We start from the raw sequence: 19911 nt of genomic DNA, 5'->3' as shown, positions 1-19911 counted from the left end.
AAGAAAACCCTCATCTTCTTTGATGGGTTCTCTTTACATTTGGCGTTTTCCTGGAAACTCTTGAAGTTGACTGCTAAGATCCTAAATACATTGCTGTCCATTGTTGAGTGTTGAGTTATGATCGTTGACTAAATTCATCTTTCTTGGCCACTTGGAATCAATCAAGATTGCTCTAACAAGGGAATCGCAGATCTTAAGTAAATTTTGCACTCACGTTAAATAATCCAAGAATAACACAAATGACGAAATACTTATTTCGGAAGTTAAGTGGTCCGACCTACAGAAAGCGTTAAGTTCGTAGTTTGAATTGACTACGCAGGCCGCTACTCCAACTCGCACTGTCCAACCGCTGCCTTGGGCATATTATGAGGAATGAAAAGTACAACCTACGGTAACCCTGATGGAGGTAGAGGTCGCGGTCTTGGCCGAGGAACTTACAGGACTGGACAGGACTAGAATGATGAGGACAGTCGAACTTCGTACAGACTTCGCTGTGATTGTCGTCAACCTTCAGTAATGGAGAAGGTACTACAAAAAGAAAAATACATTTACAGGACGTGCTACGCAATTACTAAGAGAAAAGGAGAGATCAGTGGCGCATCCCTCGACGAGTGAACGTGCCGCTGTCGTGCGACGTCAAACGCGCCAATTCAAACGTGTGAACTTCAACGCTTTCTGTAGGTCGCATGCGTTAATGTTTTTGGACGTTGTGTTATTATTGGCTTATTTAACGTGTGTTACGTAAGATCTGTGCTTCCGCGGTACACGCCCCTCCCTTTTAAGTCTCTGATCAGAAATACATTTAGTTATTCTATTGCGGTTTATTTTCTTCAGGTCTTGTTTGCTTGTTGTTTAAAGGAGCCTAACATCTAGGTTATCGGCCCTTTCTTCAGGTTTCCATAGATCATTGATCTTTTCTCCACGGAATCTGCAATTTTCACAATATGACTGCATGCACTGACATGCCAAAAGGCCTAGGTGTGGCGTCTTGGAAGCGCCCGGACTTGCACAGTGATAGAAATTAGTACAAAGTCACATGGTTTTGTGTGGGAAAAAAGTTTATTTACTAATTTAGTATTGCACGCATTTTCCCGTACAGTTTACCATCAAAGCATACATGCTTGAACAGCTGTGATGTGGAAATCCATAAAGAGCTTTGGCATTACCAAAGGACGATGCGACGACGAATTACATATACCCTTGAAAAACTGAACGATTGTTTTTCGTTTAACTGCACATTACATGCAGCCTGAAACAGGAAATTCTAGACGGGAAATACGCAAAGACACGAACAGATAGAGAAAACTTCTACTTCCGACCAGTAACCCACTCACAAGTGAGGTTTGCTGTAAACTGGATAAAAATCAACGGCGACAGGAAATGACAGTATAAAAATAGAGATGATAAGAGTATATTCTGGATGTGATATTACCTGCACTAATTAACAGATTTAACTCTTCCATTCTAGACAGCACATTTCCCGAAACATGAAAAGCGGGCATTATACGTCCTATGAAATTGTAGCTTCCCCTTCTGAACCCTCTAACTATAGAGCCATCTTTATCCAAAGAGCTAGAGTTCACCGCTCATAGACAAATAACAGATTGCAACTTACTTGACCCACTACAATCTGGTTTTCGTCAAGCACACAGTACTACAACGGCACTACTGAAGGTCACAGAAGACATTCGAGAATCAAAGGACAAAAAGGAAGGACAGTTATAATACTTCTAAACTTGAGGAAAGCTTTTGACTCTGTTGATATTGACATTTTGTTCTCCAAATTGTCTCGGACATTGCCCCCCATTGGTTGCATACCTACCTGCATGGACGTCGGCATTGTGTTACAGATAGGATGAACAAATCAACTTGGCGGTCCATGTAGTGTTGTGTGCCCCAAGGGTCGGTGTTAGGACTCCTTCTTTTTCTATTTACATTAATGGTGTCTCCCAAAACCTCACGCACAGCCAATACCATATTTACGCTGATGATGTACAAGTCTACCTATACACATCTCCAGATCTTATTTTTTCGGCCATAGACAAAATCAATCAGAATCTAAAATAGTTTTTCTTGGTCTTTGAGTCGTGTTTTTACGTTAAACCCAGCAAAAACGCAAGCTATCATCCTTGAATACCCGAAATTACTCGCGAAGTTCAATCGACCAGAGATTCCATCGATAAGGTTATGTAATACTAATATACCATTCATGTCATCAGTAAAAGTCCTAGGTGTTACTTTCGGTGATGATGGCATGTCATGGAGAAAGCATATTACGAACATCACCGAGAAAACATTCTCTGCGTTGCACATGTTGCGCAGGTATAAATAATTATTTCCTGAATAACTCAAAAAATGCTGGTAGAAGCTGTGGTTTTCCCTCATTTCGACTATTGCGTCGCGATTTATAGAGACGCTGGGTGCAAGTTATTGAGCAGATTACAACGTGGTCAAAATGCATGTGTGAGATACGTCTGTAACCTACGGTACTGTGACCATGTAACTCCTTCATATAACCACCTATCTTAGCCCCGACTAGAAATCCATCGCACTGTGCATACCCTATGCCATCTCCATAAATTACTTCATTCTTTACAGCCATTTTACCTTACTTCATATTTCAAATACCTCTCATCTCAATACTAGATCTACTAATAATTCCATCCTTGCTTTACCCACCCATAGAACTGCCATCTACGATAAATCATTCACAGTAATTGCCTGCCCTTAGTCCTTTCCGAAAGTATCAAAGGGTTAAGTGCTATTCGCACTTTCAAGGAAGCACTCTGGAGACATTTTATGCACCAGTAAGGATCATCTGTAAACTTGATGCTGCTACTCACATCCATTCTATTGTCATGGATTAGTTTAAAATTCTTAACCGTTTTGTTTTTTAAATATTAAATTTCATGTACTACCTCTTTTTTACGTGTAGGATATTAGTTTTAAGAATTTTTCCTTTTATTATATCGAATTTATTTAATCTTAATTTAATCTCATCACTCATCATTCTTGTATTTAATCCAATTAGTGCAAAGTAAAATGAAATGTCGTATGGCTTTTAGTGCCGGGATATCCCAGAACGGGTTCGGCTCGCCAGGTGCAGGACTTTCTATTTGACTCCCGTAGGCGACCTGCGCGTCGTGATGAGGATGAAATGATAATGAAGACAACACATACACCCAGCCCCCGTGCCATTGGAATTAACCAATTAAGGTTAAAATCCCCGACCCGGCCGGGAATCGAACCCGGGACCCTCTGAACCGAAGGCCAGTACGCTGACCGTTCAGCCAACGAGTCGGACAGTGCAAAGTAACACAATGCAGTACCGTATATGTATATTTCAGTACCTGGTTAGATGGAAGAGAAGGCCTGAAGGCCTTAATCTTGCCACATAAAATAAAACATTACTAAACTAAACCAAACTACATTCTCATTTTACGTTTAGCCTCTGTACTTGAAGAAATAAAAATACGTATCTTATGCTTATGTGAAAATTGATATAAAGGCACTTGTGCACTTTTTTAGAATAAACTAAGGTAAACAGTAAACATATCACAACAATAACCCAGTATTTTGTTGAACCTCCATTGTTCTTAATAACTGAAAAAATCCTCTTGGGCATATCAAGAGCAGTGATCACTTCTGAGATTGAGGGCCACTCCATTAGAATTGCAGTTTTCAGCTCAGCCACGGTCACAAATTGCCGTTCATTGTGATAAGCACGTCTTGCTAGGATCCCCCATAAATTATCTATTGATTATGATCTGAACTTCTTGAGGGCCTTTATGTTGAAACCACTGCTCTGTCTTGGAAAACCTGTGAATCCCAGTGTTATCTTGTTGGAAAATTAAATTATCATCGTCAAATCCCTCATTCATATGTACCACTTCCAATTCCAGCATTTCTTCAATAGCACAGTATGTTCTTCAACAAACTTCAGTCTAGCCTCCAAGGTGGTTTATGGAGCCGTTTCTTGAATGCAGGACTCTCGTCTTCAGCCAGGATTTGTTTAACGCGTCTGGAAGTGAGTGGTAAATGCAAATCAGCCACGATTTGAGAGGAACACTAGCTGTTGACTTTTGCTTTACGGAGAATCAAACGCTTATCCGATGCTCACAATTTTCTTGCTCGACTATATGTGCCATTTGTCCATACTGTGCACAAAATATGACAAAATTATCAATAACACAACCTGAAAGCCTTAATTTCTTAGCAATTTGGTGATGATACAGGCCCACTTCTTTGCAAGGCTTAATACTTGCTTGCTCTTCATCTGAGAGAGGCTTTACACGTGATATTATTACAACTGCTGTAAATGTGATCTGTACGACGTGCGCAGACATACATCCAAGCTATAATTCTTTACATTTATCACTGATGCAAGTCAAAGAGCGGACCTGCCTTTATACCAATTTCCACCCCTACAACCTAGTTATTGTTTAATTTATTTATATAAAAAGGCTAAAAGTAAAATAAGATTGTATTTTGTATGCTTTGAGTGTAAATTGTACGGGAAAATACCTGAAATACTAAATAAGCAAGTACATTATCCCCCCCCCCCACACACAAAACCACGCGCCTTTGTATTAATTCCCACCACTGTACGAGGTGTGATCTGATATGTAAACACTGTCTGTGTCGGTCGTGAGAAGCATCAGAAATCTTGATTATTTGAAGCACATCACTAAACAAGAATGCGTAAAACAGTAACGGGTAGCATTGGGGATGAAAAGCCTTCTTAATTATACGAGTATTCTGATTAAAAATCACACACCTTAGAAGAAGACAATTTGTCCTTGTCTCTTACACGCGATGTCTACAGTTCATTTATTAAACAGCCGTAAGTACACACACAGTACAACAACACACTGTAATTAAGACACACATGTCAGTCAAGGAATGCACCAGATCGTTTCTCCTTAGTCGCAGTAAGATTCTTTATTATTTAACATGCTCGAAGGTGCAAGGCTGCCGCCCCGCGATTGTATATTACTTCACACACAAGATTGTAAATGGATTGAAATACTGAACGAAGGATCAATACGCCCCATGGTTCGATTCCAGTAGATGCTCAATATGCCATTTTCGATGCACAGTTCACAACGATATAGTAATGACCTTTGAACTCTCTTCAGGATGTGTGGTGTGTCGCGAAAGACCTGGAAAGCTGCCTGTATGCTTGGTACAAGTTCATATTCTCTTTCCACGGGGTTCGGATAGTAGTCTGTTTGTGAAGAACAAACTGTACAGTGCCTACTGGGGCTGGGAAGCGGCTTGCGAAACGAAGGACAAACTTGTGGTTGCGCACCGAGCGTTACCTCTGTCCCCCACTTCCCCTCCCTTCCATCATCTGACGAACAGCAACAGGCAATTTGAATCGCGCCCGGAAGGAAAACAGTAACCTAATTTCTCCGCAAATCCGATTTCACCATCGTTCTAACATAACACGAAGAGCGTCCCTGATTTTTTTTTGTCGGTATAGTTCTGATAAATCGTGTATAACAAGTCGAAACTGTGATCGAAACTGCGAACGATGATCGGGGTGAACTTACGAGACTGAGTCTGGAATGAGGTGCTCAGGAGGACAGGAATCAAGGATGTGTCGGAGGGAGCGGCAAAAAGTAATCTTATGTGGTAAAAAGAAACCTCTGGTACAGAGAGTAAAGGAGTAGAGTCGGCATGGCATGATGAAATTAAATACCACGGAGGTAGCAAATGGATACAGACTGACGGGAAGAGTGCAATGTTAAGCAATGGACGTCTACATGCTGAATAATAATAAGTCGAAGAAGCCTCACCAGTACGCTTGTACACGGCGGTATCTTGTCGGTAAGAGAGCTGAGCTGTGGCCACTCGCTCTTCATATTTGCTTTTACTATTGATTTTACTGCCCGGTCCATCAGCAAACATCGAGACACGAGTACTGGATATCGTTACACTTCACTCACATGTAGAACAAGCCGACAGTCCCGACTAACAACACCGATTTTCTTTCTCACAACGTTGTGCCGAACTAAGCAGCGCGATTTAACTTATTTAGCAGATGATGACGATGATGATGATGATGATTGTTGTTTCAAAGGGGCCTAACAGCTAGGTCGTACGAGATGCAACGAAATGAAACGATAATTAAAGCTTCAAACTGTATCCACTTATTAAAATCTAAAATGATGAAAAAATGACCACGAATCCAAAACAATCAGGGGATCCAATTCACAATGCCTCATATTCTGATATTATGCTCCTTGTCCAAAGAGGTCCAAAATCCAGGTCCTTAGTACTAATCTCTGCTCAAGCAGAACCATGGTGGTACCAATCACGGTAATGGAGACCCATGGTATGTCACACATAACGACATCACTCACACGTAACACGGACTCATGGTGTTCCTCAAATAAGGGCACTACTCAGAGGCAACGCAGATCCATGATGGTCCACACATAGCGGTACTAATCACGGGCAATGCACAATTCCGTGGTGCTCCACACATAGTGGTACCACTCATAGGTAACGCAGGCGCGTTCTGAATACGAAAGAACCAACGCAATTCAGCGCGGTGCACGGCATCTCCTCCCGTACGGACGGCAGTCCGTGAAGTCGCGCGCCCGTTCCCCCGCCTCGGTGGAATGCACACGATCGTACTAATCACAGACAACGCCCAGACCCATGGTATTCCTCACATACTGGTAGTTCGTACTAGTCGCAAGTAACGTCGACCCATGGTGTTCCTCACTTAATCTAATCTTAATCTTACCCCATGTAATCGCCTCTTACGATAGGCAGGAGATACCGTGGGTGTCTCATAAGAGAGCAGCCATCTTGTGCAAGCGCTCTTAAGCTGTCTATGTATAGCCGCCATCTTGTAGAATTTTTTTTTTTTTTTGCTAGGGGCTTTACGTCGCACCGACACAGATAGGTCTTATGGCGACGATGGGATAGGAAAGGCCTAGGAGTTGGAAGGAAGCGGCCGTGGCCTTAATTAAGGTACAGCCCCAGCATTTGCCTGGTGTGAAAATGGGAAACCACGGAAAACCATTTTCAGGGCTGCCGATAGTGGGATTCGAACCTACTATCTCCCGGATGCAAGCTCACAGCCGCGCGCCTCTACACGCACGGCCAACTCGCCCGGTCTTGTAGAATTAGATAGCTGCCAATGCCAAAGGGCCTAAGTAGGAATCGAACCGTCGATCTCATCATTAGACTGTGTTTTTCTTGTTCCTGATACTGCAAACCTAGGTATTAGGTGGAAAAATTTCGTCCGTTTTGCTCCCTGATCATGTTACGAAGACTTGCTTCAATACAAGCTAAAACAGAGCGAATGCCAAAGGGCCTAAGTAGGTACCGGTACCGAATCGTTGATCTCACCATTAGACTATGATTTTCTTATGCTATTATGTTCCTCATACTGCGAACCGAGGTATTGGGCAGAAAAATTTTGTCCGTTTTGCTCTACGATGCACCGTTTTCGAGATATTTAACATTTTGCATATAACTCCCAAATTTAATGAATCGAACTAGCATGACACGTTAGCCTCTAAGCTAGCTTTCTTCATAAGAGCAGCAGGCATCTTGCGCAAGCACCCTTAAGGCGTCTCATAAGGAGTCGTATATAGCCGCTATCTTGCGTCCGCCATCTTGCGCAAGCATCCTTAGGGCGTCTCTAACCATCTTGTGCGTCTCATAAGGAGCCATGTATAACTGCCATCTTGCACAAGCATCCCAAGGGCGTCTCATAAGAACCCATGTATAGCGGCCATCTTGCATAAGCACCCTTAAGGAGTCATGTATAGCCACCATCTTGTGCAATTAGCGTCGAGAGATGGCTGCTGTAGAATTTTTCTTTTTAAATTATCCGCCACCATATTTCAAAGGTATCTAGCTAAAGATGGCAGCACGGTGCTCTCTGGATTAAAGATGGCGGATGATAGCTGACGGAATTTTTTTAAATTACCCGCTACTACATGCTTAAGGTAGTAGCCATAAAGAGGGCAGCACGCTGCTCTGTAGATTAAGGATGGCGGATGACAGCTGACGAAATTGCCTGCATGATAGCAGCACGGTGCTCTGTTGATTAAAGATGGAGTATGACAGCTGTCAAAAAAGCACGTAGGTATGTTTCCAAACAAGAACACATACAATTTTTCAAATTATCCGCCACCACATTTCAAAGGTATCTAGCTAAAGAGAGCAGCACAGTGAGTGCTCCCTTGATTAAAGATGGCGGATGGTAGCTGTCAAAAAAGTACGTGAGTTTGTTTCCAAACAAGAGCACGTGGAATTTTTCAATTTGCTGCCACCACATTTCAAAGGTATCTAGCTAAAGATGGCAGCACGGTGCTCTCTTGATTAAAGATGGCGGATGATAGCTAACAGAACTTTTCAAATTGCCCGCTACTACGTGCTTAAGGTAGTAGCCATAAAGAGGGCAGCACGGTGCTCTGTTGATTAAAGATGGCGGATGACAGCTGACGAAATTGCCCGCATGATAGCAGCACGGTGCTCTGTTGATTAAAGATGGCGGATGGTAGCTGTCAAAAAAAGCACGTGGCTTTCGTCACCACATTTCAAAGGTATCTAGCTAAAGAGGGCAGCACTGTGCTCTCTTGATTAAAGATGGCGGATGACGGCTGTCAAAAAAAGCGCGTGAGTTTGTTTCCAAACAAGAGCATGTAGAATTTCCCGCCACCACATAGAGGGCAGCGCGGTGCTCTCTTGATTAAAGATGGCTGCTGTCACGTGGAATTGCCTGCCACCACATTTCAAAGGTATCTAGCTAAAGAGAGCAGCACGGTGCTCTCTGGATTAAAGATGGCTGCTGTCAAAAAGCATTTTTCAAATTATCCGCCACCACATTTCAAAGGTAAGCAGCTTAAGAGGGCAGCACTGTGCTCTGTTGATTAAAGATGGCGGATGTCAGCTGTCAAAAAGCACGTGGATTTGTTTACCGATTCAAATCTCGCGCTAGTGAGGTTAAGTAGGTACCACTAAGGTTTAGGCCCGTCAAGATGGCAGTACTGAGGTTAGCGATGCGTTGTTGTCGATGACAGCTGTTAAAAAACACGTGGCTTTGTTTACCAATTCAAATTTCCCGCTGGTGGCGGAGCGGGCCCCTGCGAAGGCCTCCCGGGTGGCGGTGGCGGTGGTGGAGGACGCCCCTGGGAGCCCGGTGGTGGTGGTGGCCGCCGAACCATCCAGTTATACTACTCATGATCTCAAGAACAAAACAGACACAATTAAAATTCTTAATGGAAAAATTTCACCATCAGAATGTTGGCCGGCCGGGTAGGGGAGGTGGTAGTATACAATCTCTAATCACTAGATTCCGTGCCAAAAGCCTGGATTAAATTCCGGCATATGACGCTGTTGATGGTGATTCGTCCATCGGATGGAGACGTTAAGCCTTGAGCAGATCCCTTGGTGCTATTCGATAGGATTAGGCTATGCTATGTGTCGGCATGGGGCTTCACCCTCACTCTTCCTTCTATCATATATCACGTCATTCATTTCATCTCATTAACTCCTCTGATGACGTTGACGTCAGGAAGGGCATCCGGTCACAAAAACCCGCCACGATAGATTCATCTCACCTCATATCCGACCGCGCAGAGAAACGGGAGACGGGTAGGACAAACCTTCACCCTCTTCTTCTTCTTCTTATTATTATTATTATTTCGTACAGGCCGACTAAGGGCCACGGTATTCAACTACTGCGTTGGGGTGGGTTTGCTGTCTGCCCTGTAACTGCGCATCCTCTGGCTGTGTTGTCCAGAGGGAACCTGTCTTCCTTCTTGGTGGTTTGTCCTGAACCTCTTTTGTTTAAGGTTCCTCCTGCAAGATGTCCGGTCTTTTAAGTCTTTTTCTCTTCCTCCCAGTTCCTGCAGATCTTTATTTACTTTCATCAACCATGGTGACTTGGTCTTTCTCTTTTGCCAGTAAACAGGAAGTTGGTTGGTCAGTGTATGATGCATCCTGTAGACGTGTCCGTAAAATATTAGGCGTCTCTTTCTGGCCACGTCCGTGAATTTTCACGAATTATTATTATTATTATTATTATTATTATTATTATTATTATTATTATTATTATTATTATTGGGACATCGTAGAATGCGGTTAGCTTCTGTTTGCGAAGCTCTCCCAATCGTGTGACAGGTATGGCTAATGTAATTGAAGGCCAGGTGTTGGCAGAAGAGATCCACGTCACATCCAATTATTATTTGTAATCCCTTGCCTTTGGGGTGAATGTTTGCACTCCCTCATCCACCCCTCTACTTATCATATATATATGTCATCTCGGGGAGTTTCCGACTCGGTGATCAAACAACTTCAAACGTGAGGATGTATTTACTGTTTCCAGGCTTCTCTTCCTCATCATCAGATTCTGTAAGCAATTGAGACTGAAATCTCCATAAATAAAAATGAAATGACCTCTGTCTATCTTACGAAAGGACATCATGTCTAGCCCATTCCACAGTGGTCCAAATGACTTGAAAACCAATGCAGAGTCTGCACTAGATCCAGCGATAGAGATGCAGTGCACTTCTTCAAAGACTTCAGATCCCCCAGATTGTTTGAGAAGTCCTGCAATACTACTCCTGTCTTGAAAAACTATACATAATACAAGTTGTGAAACATAATTTCTGATCTTTTATGCAGGGTGTGTTTTTACCGAACAACAATTAATAACGGAGATGTTCGCGATTGTTACATTCTTCTGAAGTCTTGTAAAAAAAAAAAAGGTTCTGATAAAAGAGTACAAGTCATCGGTCCCGGGGAAAGTCTCATAGTTACGGACAATGTTCATACATAAGCTCACCGGACACAAAAATTAGTCAACCTAGTTCACACGCACACATGGATTGTTAAACCTGTACAGATGGCGCAGCGAACGAGTCCCGTGCTCAACCGCACGCGCACTCCCTCAACGAGAGCACAATGCAGTAGCGATCAGTGAGACATTGATGTTCTAAGCGAACAGTGTACGTCAACACGGGTAGATGTAAGGATGTGACAGAGTGGCGAAAAGGGGAATCGTGTTTGGCCTTACACTGCGTGAAGTTGCTGGAGTTGTTGGTGTTCAGCGTGTCTACAAGCAGTGGTCATGAAACATGACGTCAGAATTGTGGTCGGGAAAAGTTCCTGACCGGGGACGAGTTTCACGGCTTGTGAATCAAGCTCGCTTCCAAACCCGGCAGGAATTGCTGCGTTCAGTGAATGGAGGTGCATCTCAGCCTGTTATCGACGGGATCTGCATGCAATAAACATTTGGAGTCAGTCACTTCGCAAGAGGCCATTGCTCACACACCCACAAAAAGCTGCACGTCTTCAGTGGGCTAGAAATCATCGAACGTGTGACGAATTACGTTTTTCCCTGTATTCCAATGACGCACGTCGTCGCGTGAACCGAAGGCCAAATGAAGCATTTCATTCTGGATGTGTGTAAGGTCAGGTTCAAGCCGGAGGTGGGTCTGTGAAGATTTTTGGGTGTTTTTCGTATCATGTATTGGGACCGCTCACTGAGGTGACAGTATATTTCTATGCCTGCATTCAACCAGCTATCCCTCACAAACCATGGTATCAAGACGTCAGATGGGCCCGAGGCCAAGTAACTATCATTATTCGGATGAGGTTCAACCATGCTTCATTTCCCGCTCACCTCAACAGGATTGGAGTTCTCCGATCAGCACAATGTCCGTGTAGCGCAAGAAACACGGGAGACGTGAACCACATTATCTTCGAGTGCAGTAGAACGGCATCCTTTCGCAGAGAATTGTTCGCTACCCTTGTGCACCTTCGGGTTCCCTTACCCACAAATATTTAGCTATTACTGGCAAGTGGGGACTTACGTGTGTACAGTGCAATTGCACCATTCTTCACAAAAACTGGTGTTAATATCTAAAGTGTGTCTTTATTTCAAGTGTGTTTTGCTTCCTTTTTGCTCTGTTCTAGGTCATTTCTGTTATTTTGTATGTCTTTTAACTTGTCCCTTTTTATTTCTCTTTTCTGTAACAATTTTTATCATTGTACATTATTGATGGCCAAATGTCGTATGGACGAAGGTCAAAATAAATAAATAAAAAAGTATATTTATTTAAATATTCTGGATGATGAGAGGTTGCCTTTCAGTCAACATCTGTATCATCAGTATGCTACTGATATCCCAATTTTTCAAGATGACAACAGCAATGTTAACCGGACTGAACACATATTTGACTGGTTTTATGAACACACTCCAACCCTACTACATCTCGATTGGCCTGAAAATCACCTGACTTGAATCCCCATTGAAAATCCATGAGACACGTTGGAACAGCGGGTAAAACACCGACATGAGCATCCCTGCAATTTGGTGGGATTGCGCGATCAAACCCTGGATGCGGCGTACCTGCACGTCCAGAGGCGGAGTTACACGGTACTAACTGATGATTGTAAAGATTTCTCCAGGGCTACTAATCATTTGTCCGGTGAGCTTACACAGCATGTGACTAATCCAACATTTAAAACAATAACCAGGTCAGCAAGTTATAAAAGGACCTGATGTTGTGCCAATGAACGTACAACTAAACACAACACGTCAAATATTCAGTGCGAACTCCTGTTTTCTTGTGATTACCATCAATACCACAACATATTCTAAGTTGCGTGTTCTTAGGCATATCGTCAATCTGTTCGTTACAGAGGGCACAGCGTAACCGCCACCCCTCTTCCAGAGATTACAAGCAAGAGTATTTCCCATTGAAATGAAAAGTAAAATCTAATTTCTGTAGGCGGGAGGGAAGGTCGAAATGTATTCATGACTGAGAGGAGAGGAACCGCAAGACACAGGGAGCACAAAAATTATAGTCTCCTTAAAACCGGAATGGAGCACGGTGTTGGTTCACTGTGGTAGAGTTTAGTCACAAACGAGCTACCTTTCCGAAGAGAAAAATATGAGAAACGAAGATGATTATGGGAATATCAATATGATAAGAACAGACAAAGAAGAACATGTTAAGATGAAGAAAAAGGAGAATAAGAAGAAAGCGTTGATGAAGGAGATGAACAATATACTAGTAGAAGGAGAATATATGATGGACAGATGACAAAGACATTAACTGAGAACAAGGAAATTACTAAAGAAGAAAGGTAATGAAATACTAAATTGGTCATGAACAAACAGGGAGAACATTAAAAATTATATGATGATGATGATGATGATGATGATGATGATGATGATGAGAACAGAAAAAGAAGAACATATTTAGAAAAAGTAGAAGAAGAAGAAGAAGCATAGATGAAGGAGACGTACCAGAGACTGGCAGAAGAAAATGTGTGGTGACGATGAGGTTGATGACCGAGCTCGATAGTTGCAGCCGCTTAATTGCGACCCGTATCCAGTATTCAGGTGACGGTGGGTTCGAAACCCACTGTCGGCAGCCCTGCAGATGGCTTTCCGTGTTTTCCCTTTTCCACACCAGGCTGTACCTTCATTAAGGCTACGACCACTTCCTGCCCTTTCCTGTCCCATCGAAACACAAACAAAAAACAAAGAGTAATATACAGTTGGACCTGCTTTATACGTAACTGTGTTCTACGTAATTCGTATTTGTATGCAATTTCCTTTAGGTCCCGACAAAATGTAATTTAAATCTTATTTATACTATTATGTGTCAGTGAAATATAACTGAGTTCTGCGTAATTGTAATGAGCACGTGCTCACTACTGTATTTACGAAGTTTCCTCTTTGTCGGCGTAGGCGGAAGTAGAACGGTCGTGTTTCGGTGCTGAAACTGAACACAAAGAGTTTCGTTTTAATGTCCAGTTTTTCAACCACTGTTCCATTAGAAGCATAGTCATCCAAGAATTTCTGTTGGATTCATATTTCGTGGATTTTGTTTTCGCACTCTTAAAACGCCCCGGATTCTTCGATTTTCCTATCACAAGTGTAGCGCTTAATAAAAGCCAACTGAGCAAGTCCCCTTCCATCCTCTACCATCTTCATTTTTGACCTTCACAATGCCGCCAAAGATTAAGATAAATTACAAGCAAAGTGGGCGGTTTCGGTGCGGAAACAAAAGAAAATACAGTAAATTTGTTTGAATATGAGAACTTCTTTCGTGGGAACAACGAAGAAGAAAAATGTTCACGGTGCCCGTATCTGGTGTTTACTTTTGAACAGTAGTTTTGTCATTCAGTTGCTTTTGATTAGCCATGGAAAACAGAAAAAGGAAAAGTTATACGTGAAGTGGGTGCTAATCCACACAAAACAAAAAATGAAATTGCTTCAGCTTTAGGGATTGCTTATACCACGCTATGTACAGTCATCAGTAAAAGAAACGCTATTTTGGATGAGTTCTTCAAACTGGGTTCAAAATCAGCAAAGCACAGCAAGAAGGAAGGTACGTACATTTGGAGAAAGCATTTTTCACATGGTTCCAGCAAAAGCGGGCTGCAGCTCTACCAATTAGTGGCGACATGCTGAAGGCAATGGCGATAGATTTAGCTAAAATGATGAGTATCACTGCTGCTTTCAAGGCTCCATCAGGATGGTTGCAAGGATTTAAAGATCGTCATGGAATCACAGGAAGAACAATTTGAGGTGACTCAAAAGCTGTGGATGACGTCACGGTGCAACACTGGAAAGAAGAGGTTCTGCCGGGTATCGTAAAGCGATTATCAGCCTCCGAACATCTAGAATTGTGATGAGACCGGCCTATTCTACAATCTCCTTCCTAGTAAAACATTAGCTGGAAAAGGTGACTCATGTCATGGGGGAAAGAAAAGTAAAATTCGTGTAACAGTACTTCTCGCCACGAATGCAGATGGATCTGATAAACTTCCTCCACTTGTGATAGGAAAATCGAAGAATCCGGGGCGTTTTAAGAGTGCGAAAACAAAATCCACGAAATATGAATCCAACAGAAATTCTTGGATGACTATGCTTCTAATGGAACAGTGGTTGAAAAACTGGACATTAAAACGAAAAAGAAACAGAGGAAGATCCTTCTTCTTATGGATCGATGTGCAGCACATCCACCTCAAATCGTTCTGAAGAATGTCCGAGTGGAATATTTTCCTCCTAACTAAACCAGTGTTCTACAACCGCTTGATTTGGGCACCATTGCAAATTTCAAAGTGCATTATAGAAAAATGCTGGTTCAACATTAATAACACTGAGTGATGCAGGAAATGAACCTCTCTCATTAATTTGCTACAAGCCATGGACTTTACTTCGGCTTCATGGAAGCAAGTGTCATCTTCCACAATCAGCAACTGTTTCCGCAAAGCTGGTGTCTTACTAGAAGAGGCTGCCTCTAATGATGATTATGGGGACGAAGTTTTGTCTAGCAATGAGCTAACGCTACCGGAGGGTGTAGAATTCGATACTTTAGTGCATTTCGATGATAATCTGGCTGTGTGTGGAGAACTACCGGATGAAGAGATTATTGCTGATGTATGCCAACAAAGCAGTGGTGATGGACCAGCTACAAGCGATAGTGACTGTGATGGAGATGGAGATAACGACTTGAATCTTGAAACACCTGAACTAAGTGAAGTCTGCGTAAGTCTGATTTCTGAGTAATTCTGAGTTACAAGTAGTTGTTTCTCTTCCTCTTGATATACGTATAAGTCAGGTTCAACTACATATTGCGTTTGAAACATAAGTAGAAACCAATGATTGAGTTATTGCAATATACCTAATGTTTTTAAAATCCAGTCAATTTAAAAAAGGTATAATTCGCTTTCAGAGAATCAAATGACCATCAATTTGTCTTTCAATAAATCAAACTCAAATTGATAGATTCATTTCCTTGCACTTAACGAATCGTTTTTCGTGAGACAACTTTAGGGAACGTGGAGTTTATGAATGTAATATTCAGTGCATCGAAAGGAGGAAACTGACTCAGGGCTTGTGAAACTATTACGAATGAAATAATTCTTTACAGCACGATGAGTCCTCTTTCAAAAGAAAAAAAAACAGGGACTTCTGTACGTCTGTCAGTTATGGCCATCCCTTAGTACTTCACATCACACCCTGCAAGATAACATCCATCATCTGTACTCTAACGTCTCTCTTTGATAATATGTCTATCAGTCCAGGCCATCCATCAATACTTCACAACACAGCCTGCGAGATCACATCGACCATCTGCAATCTAACGTCCCTCTTTGATAATATGTCTGCCAGTCCTGGCCATCAATCAACACTTCACAACACATTCTGCAGGATCACATCGATCATCTGTAGTCTAACGTCCCTCTTTGATAATATGTCTCTCAGTCCTGGCCATCAATCAACACTTCACAACACAGCCTGGAACATCACATCAACCATCTGTACTGTAACGTCCCTCTTTGATAATGTATGTCTCTCAGTCCTGGCCATCCATCAATACTTCACAACACAGCCTGCAAGATAACATCGATCATCTGTACACTAACGTCCCTCTTTGATAATATGTCTGTCAGTCCTGGCCATCCATCAATACTTCACAACACAGCCTGCAAGATCACATCGACCATCTTTAGTCTAACGCTCCTCTTTGATAATATGTCTCTCAGTCCTGGCCATCCATCAACACTTCAAAACACAGCCTGCAAAATAACATCGATCATCTGTACTATAACGTCCCTCTTTGATAATATGTCTCTCAGTCCTGGCCATCAATCAACACTTCACAACACAGCCTGGGACACCACACCAGCCATCTGTACTGTAACGTCCCTCTTTGATAATATGTCTCTCAGTCCTGGCCATCCATCAATACTTCACAACACATTCTGCAGGATCACATCGATCATCTGTACTCTAATGTCCCTCTTTGATAATATGTCTCTCAGTCCTGGCCATCCATCAATACTTCACAACACATCCTACAGGATCACATCGATCATCTGTAGTCTAACGTCCCTCTTTGATAATATGCCTGTCAGTCATGGCCATCCATCAATACTTCACAACACAGCCTGCAAGATCACATCCATCATCTGTACTGTAACGTCCCTCTTTGATAATATGTCTCTCACTCATGACCATCCATCAGTACTTTACATCGCAGCCTGCATGGTTGGCTGGTAACATCGGATCATACATGTTACATCGCTAATTTCAGATGATATTCAGACATATTTACGTGAAAAGATATATTATGTCTTAAAATGCCCTTCTTTCATTTAGAGAGTCCTTTTTTCATTCATTAAATCTTGTCACAGGCGGTGGATAGTATTTGTTTCCTACAGAGTCATTTGTGTGTCTCACAGCTCTTTGGCTTAATGGTCGGTGAAATGGCCTCCTATACAGGATTTTGGATTAGATTACTTTCATCATTTCTCACAATAGATTGACCTCCAGTTAAACCAGACTATGAAACTGATATCTGGCAACATTAAATCAACCCTAGTTTACTGATAACCAACTCTGTTATATTGCTCCTCCACATCTTAGGAGACAAAACAGCTTAATCTGAGAATATATAAAACAATATTGTGTCCAATCAATGCTGATATTTCAGATCATATATTAAAATACCGAACAGTTTCAAGAAACCTGACAATATCAGGAGGATTGATTCACTCGGTAAACAATTTCAAGCCACAAGAGAAATGACATGAAGAATGGTCAACCAATGGCAAAGAGTGCCCCCGAGATTCCAGCTACCCCGTCCGTTACGGGCCCGATTACGCCGAATACGCACTAATCATGGACGCTGTAGTCTCAAACGGTACACAAACGGGAATTATCGGTAAGCGAGTTATACTAACACTACAGATGCACGAGTGTTTGGCATAATTAACTGTGACGTCCTTTGGGTGTACGCAGTATATTTCTTGATTTATAACAAAGTATTTTTTGACGGCACACAAAATAAGTTTTCATGCCATTAGATCGCTGTCATATATGGTACGTAAATGTCGCTGAAAAGAAATCATTCATCGTGTATCTAGTTTAACAGTGCCTGAAACTAACTGTGTACAGGAATTAGACGTCGATCGGGTGAGTCGAAGTCTGTTGTGAAGGAAAAGAAAATAGTTTCCTCATGGCAACAGCGATTTAGTTGCTGTAACACTGCTGAAAAACTGAACTTCTCGCATGCTGCTGTCCAGTATGTTGTGAACAAATACAAACGAATAAGATCCACGGCGAATATGAGAAGGTGTGGACGTCCTAGAACTCTAACGGATCGAGAGTCGCGATATGTACGAGAACTCGGGTGTGAGCGCCCAAATGTTTGCTGAAGATGTTGCAACAGCAACAGACTGTTGATACCTGGGGACATACATTCATGAAGCTGGCTTAAAAGGCAGAGTGGCAAGGAAAGAACCATTCATTAACCAGTGCAAAAAGGTGAAAAGACTGGAGTTTGCTCGCGCATATCTCAAGAAACCCATGGAATACTGGAAGACGGTTATATTCTCGGATGAGACCAAGTTCGACCTTTTTGGATCTGGTGGGCGACGGTATGTGTGGCGTAAACCAAATCAAGAATTCGATCCTAAGAACTTGGTACTAACTGTTAAGCATGGCGGAGGTCATGTCATGCTGTGAGGATGCATGAGCTGCGCTAGGGTGGGAGAACTTGATTTCTTGAGGATAATACGACTACCACAGCGTATGTGAACATACTCCGCGATAATTTGCTGACCTGACCAGTGCTGCGAAATTAACTCTTGAGGACGAGTTTGTTTTTTAACAAGATAAAGATCTAAGCATAACGCACGTATAACAAAAGAATGGCTGCTGTGTAATGCTCGCGAGCAACTTCCAACGCTTCCACAGTCCCCAGATATCAATCCCGGAGAAAATCTATGGGGATTGTTGGAAGGGAGAGTAAAGAAACGGACATCGACCATCTGAAGAAGGAATGGTTGAAAATTGATGCCGAAACCACATCAAAACTTGTAAGCTCCATGTCACGAATGCTTCAAGAAGTTATAGATGGCTAGGGAATGCGTACGAAGTACTGATTGTCAAACTGTGTGGGTTTGGGGACAGTGTTTCAACATGTATGAATATTGATTTTGCGAACAGAACATTATGTTCGTTTTGGTTTGTTGTAAAGGCGGCATAATTGCTATCCGTAGATGGTTCTTCACACTTCATTGAGATATATAATTCATGTGTTAGGACATAAAGTATTTGTGTTTTTATTAAAGATATGTGACAAGCCGCACATGCAGAGTATGAATACTTATTTTGCTCACTGTCAGTGGGGTTGGAAACCGTGAGCTGCCTGGGAGTGTGGGAATGACAGTTAGACAATCTACCACATCGCCTTTGAGTGTCCTATCAGGTGTTACCCAGGCGAGAGACAAGATGCTATTGAGATGACATCTGATGTAGTTGAATGGCTCAAGGACCCGGACAGTAATTTATAAGGGCTGTTGGAAGGTGTCCATTATAAACTTACTTTTCTTTGCTTGTTCCCAATTGTTTTGTGCTTTATGTAAACCATACGCTAAATAAATAATTCCTCACAGGTTTGGAGTCAGGAAGACAATTCGGGTGCAACTGGGAAAAGCGGCAGAAAAAGAAGAATAAATTCACGTGACTCACCCAGTTGTCTTTTTCTTCCTGACGCTGCAACAGTTTCTCTTGCAGTCGTGGACCGACGCCTCCGGTTGAACCAAAGGTCTTCACGATGGCGCGCGTCTTCTCGTACTGGCCGTCGCTGACAATTGGGCGCACCGCTTGGAGGTAACGTTCCAGCGTCTGCTCCAAAGGCGGCACCGGCAGCTTGGGGAGTGGGCCATCCTGAAACAGACGTGTGCCCGTTTAAGCGACTTCTGGCACCAAGACCACAACTTTTAAACAATTCCTATGTTAAAAATTTAAACAATCGATATCAGATAAAACTTCACGTTCATCGACCATTTAAACATTTGATATAAAATAAAACTTCACCTAAGGTAGAGGGCCCATACTTCGTACCC

At 42.4% G+C, this 19911-nt stretch overlaps 1 protein-coding gene across 1 annotated transcript in view; it reads right to left on the bottom strand.

Moving 5' to 3' along the window:
* Nucleotides 1–19624, bottom strand: part of ChAT (Choline acetyltransferase) — a 202629-nt gene extending 183005 nt beyond the window's left edge. The window contains exon 1 of the mRNA XM_067154273.2: nt 19535–19624. The gene's annotated coding sequence lies outside the window, so the exon portion shown is untranslated. The remainder of the gene's footprint in view (nt 1–19534) is intronic.
* Between the last annotated feature and the right edge of the window lie 287 nt (nt 19625–19911).

The sequence above is a fragment of the Anabrus simplex genome, chromosome 10 (assembly GCF_040414725.1).
Source record: "Anabrus simplex isolate iqAnaSimp1 chromosome 10, ASM4041472v1, whole genome shotgun sequence".
NCBI classification, from domain to species: domain Eukaryota; kingdom Metazoa; phylum Arthropoda; class Insecta; order Orthoptera; family Tettigoniidae; genus Anabrus; species Anabrus simplex.
The sequence above is the reverse complement of the archived record's forward strand: the minus strand, read 5'-3'. Positions and strand labels throughout refer to the sequence as shown.